Source organism: Triticum urartu, chromosome 2A (assembly GCF_056163025.1).
Source record: "Triticum urartu cultivar PI428250 chromosome 2A, HENAU_Tu73, whole genome shotgun sequence".
Taxonomy (NCBI): Eukaryota; Viridiplantae; Streptophyta; class Magnoliopsida; order Poales; family Poaceae; genus Triticum; species Triticum urartu.
In genome coordinates this window covers 463,564,427-463,574,985 of record NC_141874.1, presented here as the reverse complement: position 1 = coordinate 463,574,985, position 10,559 = coordinate 463,564,427, and positions in this window count along the sequence as shown.

Here is a 10,559-nt window from a genome sequence, read left to right as displayed (position 1 = left end):
GTTGTATACACGTAGGGGGAGTATGTGTAGGGGCCACTAAGGAGCAGTCAAATCACACAGTAAGTTAGTCGGAAGAAGCAACCATCATTTCACTCTTGAATGACACGTACGCAATATAAAATGGTTGATATGGAGATAAAAAGAAAACCACTATATATACACTAGCAAGAGCCTAAGCTACAAGCCTGCTTGCTTAGGTTGCTCTATTCACAAGCATAGAACGACGGGCCTGATCCCGCAGCTGGGGGAAGGGAACAATGTTCTGCGTAGACACGGTCGACATCGGCGAGGGAGAAAACCCACAGTCGGTGCGTCCCAATCGGGGGTCATCGCAGTATGGGCCGATGCCGCGTCCCAACCGCCCTTCTAGCTACAGCCCGACGTCCCAGGTAGTCCATCTTCCTTTTGGAGCCAGCTTGCTCCACTGCCGTAGCTCCATCTCCATGTTGATCTTTCTCTACTTCTACCGGCTTCTATTTGTGATGAGTTTATGTCTCATGAACTTGTGCCGGTACTATTATTCTAATCACACCTCTTCAATATCTTTGCCATCAGGGATGCTCAGGTCGATTTTAGTGGAACTGCACAAAAGCATCGTATGATCCGAGGGTGCCAGCTGTCTTTCCTTCCCGGCATGGAAAGTGCTATGGAACAAGAGGTACCAGAAGGTGGAGAACCAAAGAGTGCTGCTTCTATTGTTGCTGACATTCTCACTAAAGAATCTCCCTCTAGCACATTCCTTCGACAGGTTCTACCTGGCCAGGAAATTAAATCATGTTTAGGGTTTAGGGTTTAAGTCGTAGTGACCCCATCAGTAGTTTTTCTATCGTACACGCTCTCACAACTTTTTTCTTTAGTTGTGAAGTAAATATTGGCTATAATCTGTGAATCATTGAGATGCATCAGCATGCGTGTTAGTTTTCCTTTGTATTTGATGGAATGTTGTAATGGGGCAACCTTGGAATAGGAATGAAAATGGAGTGGAAAAGTTTCCGTTTTTCCAGAGAAAAAATGGAAACAAAGAGAAACCAACGTTTCGTTTCGTTGGATCGCGCCATCGAGCAAAACCAACGTTTAAATCACGTATGTCGTGTTTGTGTCTCACCCTCCTCCACTGCTCGACCCCACACGGTCGCTCAGCATGCCACTCACCGCAAACCGAGTAGTATACCATAACTTTCCCGCCTGCTTGTCGATGGATCGCGCCATGGAGTACTAGCACTACTAGAGGAGATTCACGAGTTGGGGGAGGATAGCTAGCTGTAGCACGGACTCCCAAGAACTTACTACTAGAAGAGATCGCACATGTTGTAGCCGGCTATTCCGACCTTTGAACGTGGAGCAGCCGCGTGCACCCGGAAGCGGCGCAGGCGACGCTCTCTTGGCCGACGCGCCACAATCAATGCTGGCGCCAGTGAGAGGTCGCGTCCGCTCTGGCCGGGCATGAATGCGGCACTGACTGTTTCGGGCGGGAAGCACGCGCGGGTGATGAAGAGGGTTCGGGTTGGTCAGGACCAGCCGTGGCAGCGGTCCGGATGTGCGCAAACAAGAGATGATGTACGTTAATATTGCTGCGTATATAATTAACAACGTAAATAATGTGCCAGTTGGACAAATATGATTGGAGATGGAGATGGAAATGGAATTTTACATAAACACGGATATGCATGTCTATGTCTATGTGTGTGTGCGCGACGACTCTCGTGACCTGGAAGCGGGGGCGTGTTTTTGATCGAGTTTTCTTTCTTGGTACGTTAGAAAATCGTTTGCTCAATTCACATCTAGATGTTATTTAAGGATATCACATCTAATCTCCCACAAGTATATAATGTAGCAACAAGAAACAAAAAAAACTAGGAAAAGACCACAAACAGAGTGGACATCAACTTATATGTGACATAACTATGTCACATCTAGATGTGTCCTAGACAGACCCTTAAAAAATTGTCCGCCAGTTTTCGTTTATTTTTTCCGGGAACGCGCGTATTCTATTTAAAACCACTGCTATGGAGAGATTTTTTACTCCATTATAACCTCTTGTTTGATAGAGTTTCTCGCGTCTCGCTCTCTCACCCTCTCCATATCAAAACAAGATGACAGTGTCCACTCTATCTCTCTCCTCACCGGTGGTCACAGATCCGGCCGAATCCCGTCCGCTGCGGGAGGTGAGGAGGTGCAGTGTTGACGTTGTCGCCGTCGGCGACGGAGCAAGCCGATGCGCACCATCCTCTCGGAGCTGGCGCGGACGAAGATCCTCCGCGCCCTTATTCGCTGCCGTCGTGTGGGCAGATCCCGCCCTCCCGCCTAACCGACATCTCGCCCACCTGAGGTATAACTTGTTGTACTGGTCCAGCTCCCCAGGTCGCTGCGTGCGGGTTTTCTTCTATGCGACTACTCCCCAGCTCCCCATGCATAGTAGCTAGGGTTCGTCGGCTGGTCCAACATCACCTACTTGTACTATTATAGAGGAAATGCCACTCAAAAAATTGTCCTGATTTATGCCTCGGTGGAGGTATACATGTTGTTTCGACAAAAAGTACATGGTGGTTGTGCGGTCATTGTCCATATGGTGGTAGTACTATCACTGGTTAAATGAAGAAATGCTTTTTTTCTCGGGTATCCTGGTTTAGTTCCCATCAAGATAATTATGATGCTTCTGTTTGTTGGTGTACTTTTCATTAATTCTTATTGACAATTGAGATGTCGTTGCTAACCCTTTTTTATATTTTTGGAAACAACGATGCGTGTCTCCATACGCGGGCATGTCTTCCTCAATTTTAGTGGAACTGCACAAAATTGGATGACCATTGTTGTTCCGCCTCACTGTCCTCTGCCACGTGGTTCTTCCTTCCTCGAGATTGATTACTGAGAAGAAACAGACCACAGTGAGGATTTGTCGAACTTCTTAGGTGCCTCACCCAAACTTGATGCCAAACGGATGATGCATCACCACGATGACCTATCAATGCTCATGGTTGCGCCTCATGGTTGCGTCGGCTGGTGAAGTTGATCGATTCTCGACGAAAAACAAGTTGTCTTCCATCAGTGCTCTTTGCTTGTTACGCACAAAGATGATATCCTTCGTCAGTTCACCTTGGTTGCGTTGGATACGCAGTCATCTTTCACATTGGTGCAATTTTTGCTAGGATTTTACGACAGGTGGGCCCAAAATGTGGCTGCCTCACCTGTCATACAACCAAAAGAAGGTGCAGTGAAGGCACCGGAGCTCAGTCTGTACTACAGTAGTATATATATAAGCGGGAGTCTCAGCGCTTGTTTGCTAGGGTTTGCACTCTCCACACGCTCGCCGCACTACATATATGTTACATGCTGGAGTCTCAGCGTTCATTTTCTAGGGTTTGCTATATTCAGTCTCTCACCCTCTCTTCACCAGATCTAAACAAGACTGCGTTGGCCTCTTGTCTCTCTCTCCCCCCTCACAGCTGGTGAAGGAGGCATCCGTATCCCGTCGCACCGGGAAGGGGAGGAGGTGCATCATTCACTCTATCGCCTTCGGCGAGGGAGACAATCCACTGCCGGCTGCGCTGTTCTCTTTCACCCAGCGCCTGTGCGGGAGGGCCACTGACCCCTTCTTTCTCGCTGTCGTACGTAGTGTGGGCAGATCCGGCCTCCCGCCGCACGCCTTGCCACATCCCAACGACCCTAAGCTATAAGTTTCTTTGAAACCGTCGTTGCTCTGGCTGCATGTGGATCTTTTTTTATCTATAGTAAAATCTAGGTCTTGGTTCAAAGAGGAAAGAAGGGTGCGGTGGGCTGGAACAAGAATCTAGGACGTGGTTCAATGAGGAAAGGAGGGGCGGAAAGTAGTATAGACTGGCTATCCAGCCGCTTTGTAGGTCGAAAAGGGAAAAAGGGGGTAACCCAGTACACACATCTGTAAGGAACTGATCTCTTTGTTGAAAAGGGAAAGAAACTGGGGGGTCGGGTAGTTTGTGCATGACTAGATTTGCTGCCCTGACATAGGAAGAAGGTTCAAAGAGAACAAATATGGGACCAGCGCATATATGTTGCTTGGCTACATACTCTCCATCACCCATTTATACGTGTGGACGCACATGGTGCTGGCATGTCCCATGCAGCTATTTTGTTGTTGTTAATCTCAGAATTAACTACTGATCTGTTTTCAAAGAATTTCTCTGTTAATATGAATCAATGCGACCGTTTTAGAAATGCTACTGTCCTATACTTTGTTTTTCATCAAGATAAGGTAGATGCTTCTTTTTGTGGCCGCATGTTTCATCCTCCTTTATTGGCCAGTAATTGTTTTCTTTTTTGCCTCTTAAAACAGGGATATCTATTCAACTTGTTGCTATAGAAAACTTAAATGTCACACCGGCAACTTTGCTTGATTTCAGTGCAACTGCACAAAACTTGATTGGATTTCCTATTCGTGTTGGTAGATTCGTATTCTATGTTGGTCGTCTCATGAAAGGTCAGTACATGCCTTCATCCACATGATTGTGCAGTGTGCTTTGAGATGTTGTGCTACTTGTATTGGTACTGTTTTAAATAAATGATGAATTGAAGCTATTGTATTGCTATCTTTTCCCATTAAGTAGTGAACAAAAATGGGACCAAGCCAGACATGATGCTTGTTGCTTTGTTACAACAAATTCAGCATCACCCCCTTTATAAGCCAGTAATTGATGCCACTCTCAGAATTAACTACTGAATCTTATTTCAAAACTGCAACACTTGTTAGGGATTGGCGGGATTACCATTTTTGTGGCCGCATGTTTCATCCTCCTTTATTAGCCAGTAATTGATTCCTTTTTTGCCTCTGTTTATACAGGGATATCTATTCAACTTGTTGCTATTGTGACATTTTGCTTCGCTTAGTGAAACACTTTGCTTGATTTAAGTGCAACTTCACAAAACGAGATTGGATTTCCTATTCGTGTTGGCAGATTCATACGTGATCTTGTGCGCGTCATGACAGGTTGGTACTTGCCTTCATCCACATGATCGTGCAGTGTGTTTTGAGATGCTGTGCTACTTGTATTGGTACTGTTTTAAATAAATTATGAATTGAAGCTATTGTATTGATGTCTTTTCCCATTAAGTAGTGAACAAAAATGGGACCAACCCAGACATGATGCTTGTTGCTTTGTTACAACAAATTCAGCATCACCCCCTTTATGATCTTTGTCGTTCTTTATACATGTTGAAACGAGGCATTGTTAAGATAATGTCTCAGTCAATATGAATGAATCACACTGATGGAGAATTGCTACTCTCCTGCTTTGTTTCCCATCAAGATAATGTAGATCAGTAGATGCTTTTCTTCTGGGAGTACAAGTCATTGCTACGTCTTGAGCTTGCGTTGGTTTTCCCCGAAGAGGAAGGGATGATGCAGCAGAGTAGCGTAAGTATTTCCCTCAGTTTTTGAGAACCAAGGTATCAATCCAGTAGGAGCCCACGCTCAAGTCCCTCGTACCTGCACAAAGCGATAGCAACTCGCAACCAACGCGATTAGGGGTTGTCAATCCCTTCACGGTCACTTACGAGAGTGAGATCTGATAGATATAATATTTTTGGTATTTTTGGTATAAATATGCAAAGTAAAAAGTAAAAGCAAAATAAAAAGCAAAGCAAGATTAAAGTAATGGAGATTGATATGTTGAGAATAGACCCGGGGGCCATAGGTTTCACTAGTGGCTTCTCTCAAGAGCATAAGTATTCTACGGTGGGTGAAAAAATTACTGTTGAGCAATTGACAGAATTGAGCATAGTTATGAGAATATCTAGGCATGATCATGTATATAGGCATCACGTCCGTGACAAGTAGATTGAAACGATTCTGCATCTACTACTATTACTCCACTCATCGACCGCTACCAGCATGCATCTAGAGTATTAAGTTAAAAACAGAGTAACGCCTTAAGCAAGATGACATGATGTAGAGAGATAAATTCATGCAATATGAAATAAACCCCATCTTGTTATCCTTGATGGCAACGATACAATACGTGCCTTGCTGCCCCTTGTGTCACTGGGTAAGGACACCGCAAGATCGCACCCAAAGCTAAGCACTTCTCCCATGGCAAGAACTACCAATCTAGTTGGCCAAACCAAACGGATAATTCGAAGAGACTTGCAAAGATAACCAATCATACATAAAAGAATTCAGAGAAGATTCAAATATTATTCATAGATAGACTTGATCATAAACCCACAATTCATCTCTCAACAAACACACCGCAAAAAGAAGGTTACATCAAATAGATCTCCACAAGAGAGGGGGAGAACTTTGTATTGAGATTCAAAGAGAGAGAATAAGCCATCTAGCTACTAACTATGGACCCGAAGGTCTGAGGTAAACTACTCACACTTCATCGGAGGGGCTAGGATGATGTAGAAGCCCTCCGTGATGACGGCCCTCTTCCGACGGAGCTCCGGAACAGGCCCCAAGATGGGATCTCGTGGATACAGAAAGTTGCGGCGGTGGAATTAGGTTTTTGGCTCCTGTTCTGATCGTTTGGGGGTATGTGTGTATATATAGGAGGAAGAAGTACACTGGAGGAGCAACAAGGGGCCCACAAGGCAGGGGCGCGCCCTGGGGGGGCGCCCCCCACCCTCGTGACCGCCTCTTTTGTTCCTTGGAGCAGGGTCCAAGTCTCCTGGATCACGTTCGGTGAGAAAATCACGTTGCCGAAGATTTTATTCCGTTTGGACTCCGTTTGATATTCCGTTTCTTCGAAACACTGAAATAGGCAAAAAAAACAGCAATTCTGGGCTGGGCCTCTGGTTAATAGGTTAGTCCCAAAAATAATATTAAAGTGGAAAATAAAGCACAATATAGTCTAAAACAGTAGATAATATAGAATGGAGCAATCAAAATTTATAGATACGTTGGAGATGTATCAGGCATCTCCAAGCTTAATTCCTGCTCGTCCTCGAGTAGGTAAATGATAAAAAGAGAATTTTTGATGCGGAGTGCTACTTGGCATAATTTCAATGTAAATCTTCTTAATTGTGGTATGAATATTCAGATTAGAAAGATTCAAGACAAAAGTTTATATTGACATAAAAAAATACTTCAAGCATACTAACAAAGCAATTATGTCTTCTCAAAATAACATGGCCAAAGAAAGTTATCCCTACAAAATCATATAGTCTGGCTATGCTCCATCTTCACCACACAAAGTATTTAAATCATGCACAACCCCAGTGACAAGCCAAGCAATTGTTTCACACTCTAACTTTTTCAGAACTTTTTCAATCTTCATGCAATACATGAGCGTGAGCCATGGATATAGCACTATAGGTGGAATAGAATGGTGGTTGTGGAGAAGACAAAAAGGAGGGGAAGATAGTCTCACATCAACTAGGCGTATCAACGGGCTATGGAGATGCCCATCAATAGATATCAATGTGAGTGAGTAGGGATTGCCATGCAACAGATGCACTAGAGTTATAAATGTATGAAAGTTCAACAAAATAAACTAAGTGGGTGTGCATCCAACTTGCTTGCTCACGAAGACCTAGGGCAATTTTTGAGGAAGCTCATCATTGGAATATACAAGCCAAGTTCTATAATGTCAAATTCCCACTAGTATATGAAAGTGACAACATATGAGACTCTCTATATGAAGAACATGGTGCTACTTTGAAGCAAAATATATGAGACTCGCTATATCATGGTGCTACTTTGAAGCACAAGTGTGGAAAAAGGATAGTAGCATTGCCCCTTTTTATTTATTTTCTCTTTTTTTGGCCTTCTTTTTTTCTTTGGCCTTTCTCTTTTTTTATTGGGACAATGCTCTATTGAATGATGATCATCACACTTCTATTTGTTTACAACTCAATGATTACAACTCAATTCTAAAACAAAGTATGACTCTATATGGATGCCTCCGGCGGTGTACCGGGATATGCAATGAATCAAGAGTGACAAGTATGAAGAAATTATGAACGGTGGCTTTGCCACAAATACTATGTCAACTACATGATCATGCTAAGCAATATGACAATGATGAATGTGTCATGATGAACTAGATGGTGGAAAGTTGCATGGCAATATATCTCGGAATGGCTATGGAAATGACATAATAGGTAGGTATGGTGGCTGTTTTGAGGAAGGTATATGGTAGGTGTATGATACCGGCGAAAAGTGCGCGGTATTAGAGAGGCTAGCAAAGGTGGAAGGGTGAGAGTGCGTATAATCCATGGACTCAACATTAGTCATAAAGAACTCATATAGTTATTGCAAAAATCTAGAAGTTATCAAAGCAAAGTATTATGCGCATGCTCCTAGGGGGATAGATTGGTAGGAAAAGACCATCGCTCGTCCCCGATCGCCACTCATAAGGAAGACAATCAATAAACAAATCATGCTCCGACTTTGTTACATAACGGTTCACCATACATGCATGCTACGGGAATCACAAACTCTAACACACATATTCTTTAAATTCACAACTACTCAACTAGCATGACTTTAATATTATCACCTCCATATCTCAAAACAATTATCATGCTTCAATCTTTTCTTAGTATTCAACACACTCAAAAGAAAGTTTCACAAATCTTGAATACCAAGTATATTATTATTAAGCAAATTACCATGCTATTAAGAGACTCTCAAAATAATTTAACTGAAGCATGAGAGATCAATAGTTTCTTTAAAACGAATCCACCACCGTGCTCTAAAAGATCTAAGTGAAGCACATAGAGCAAAACTACTTAGCTCAAAAGATATAAGTGAAGCACATAGAGTATTCTATCAAATTTTAATTCATGTATGGCTCTATAAAAAGGTTTGTAAAGAAAGGATGATTGTGGCATACTAAGACACAAAGACACATATAATACAAGACGCTCCAAGCAAAACACATATCATGTTGGTGAATAAAAATATAGCTCCAAGTAAATTACCGATGGAAGTGGACGAAAGAGGGGATGCCTTCCGGGGCATACCCAAGCTTTGATTTTTTGGTGTCCTTGGATTATCTTGGGGGTGCCATGGGCATCCCCAAGCTTAGGCTCTTGCCGCTCCATGTTCCATGATCCATCAAAAGAATTCACCCAAAACTTGAAAACTTCACAACACAAAACTCAAAATAGAAAACTTGTCAGCTCCGTTAGTGAAAGAATACAAAAGACCACTTCAAGGTACTGTAATGAACTCAATATTTATTTATATTGGTGTTAAAACTACTTTATTCCAACTTCTCTATGGATTATAAACTATTTTACTAGCCATAGATTCATCAAAATAAGCAAACAACACACGAAAAACAGAATCTGTCAAAAACAGAACAGTCTGTAGTAATCTGTTGCTAGCGCAAGATCTGGAACCCCAAAAATTCTAAAATAAATTTCTGGGCGTGAGTAATTTATCTATTAATCATCTTCAAAAATAATTAACTAAATAACACTCTCCAAATAAAAATGACAGCAGTTCTCGTGAGCGCTAAAGTTTCTGTTTTTACAGCAAGTTCAACAAGACTTTCCCCAAGTCTTCCCAACGGTTCTACTTGGCACAAACACTAATTAAACACAAAAAACACAACCAAAACAGAGGCTAAATAATTTATTTATTACTAATCAGGAGCAAAAAGCAAGGAATAAAAATAAAATTGGGTTGCCTCCCAACAAGCGCTATCGTTTAACGCCCCTAGCTAGGCATAAAAGCGAGGATAGATCTAGGTATTGCCATCTTTGGTAGGCAATCCATAAGTGGCTCTCATGATAGTTTCATATGGTAATTTTATTTTCTTTCTTGGAAAGTGTTCCATGCCCTTTTTAACGGAAATTTAAATATAATATTCCCTTCCTTCATATCAATAATCGCACCAACTATTCTAAGGAAAGGTCTACCAAGAATAATAGGGCAAGAAGGATTGCAATCTATATCAAGAACAATGAAATCTATGGGCACATAATTCCTATTTGCAACAATAAGAACATCATTAATCCTTCCCATAGGTTTCCTAATAGTGGAATCCGCAAGATGCAAGTTTAGAGAGCAATCATCAAAATTACGGAAATCTAGCAAATCACACAAAGTCTTGGGAATAGTAGAGACACTAGCACCCAAATCACACAATGCATAAAACTCATGATCTTTAATTTTAATTTTAATAGTTGGTTACCACTCATCATAGAGTTTTCTAGGGATAGAAACTTTCAACTCAAGTTTTTATTCATAAGATTGCATCAAGGCATCAACAATATGTTCGGTGAAGGCTTTATTTTGACTATAAGCATGTGGAGAATTTAGCACGGATTGCAACAAGGAAATACAATCAATTAAAGAGCAACTTTCATAATTAAATTCCTTGAAATCCAATATAGTGGGTTTAGCAACATCTAGATTTTTATTTCTTTCAATCCCACTTTCCTCAATTTCATCATTAAGATCTAAATACTCCGAATTTTTAGAACGCCTTCTAGGTAAAGGAAGATCATATTCAGTTTCATCAAGATTCATATTGCAAAACAAATATTTAATAGGGGACACATCAATAACTTTTAGATCTTCATCTTGATTTTCATAGGAATTGGAGGAACACGCTTTAATAAAGGCATCTTTA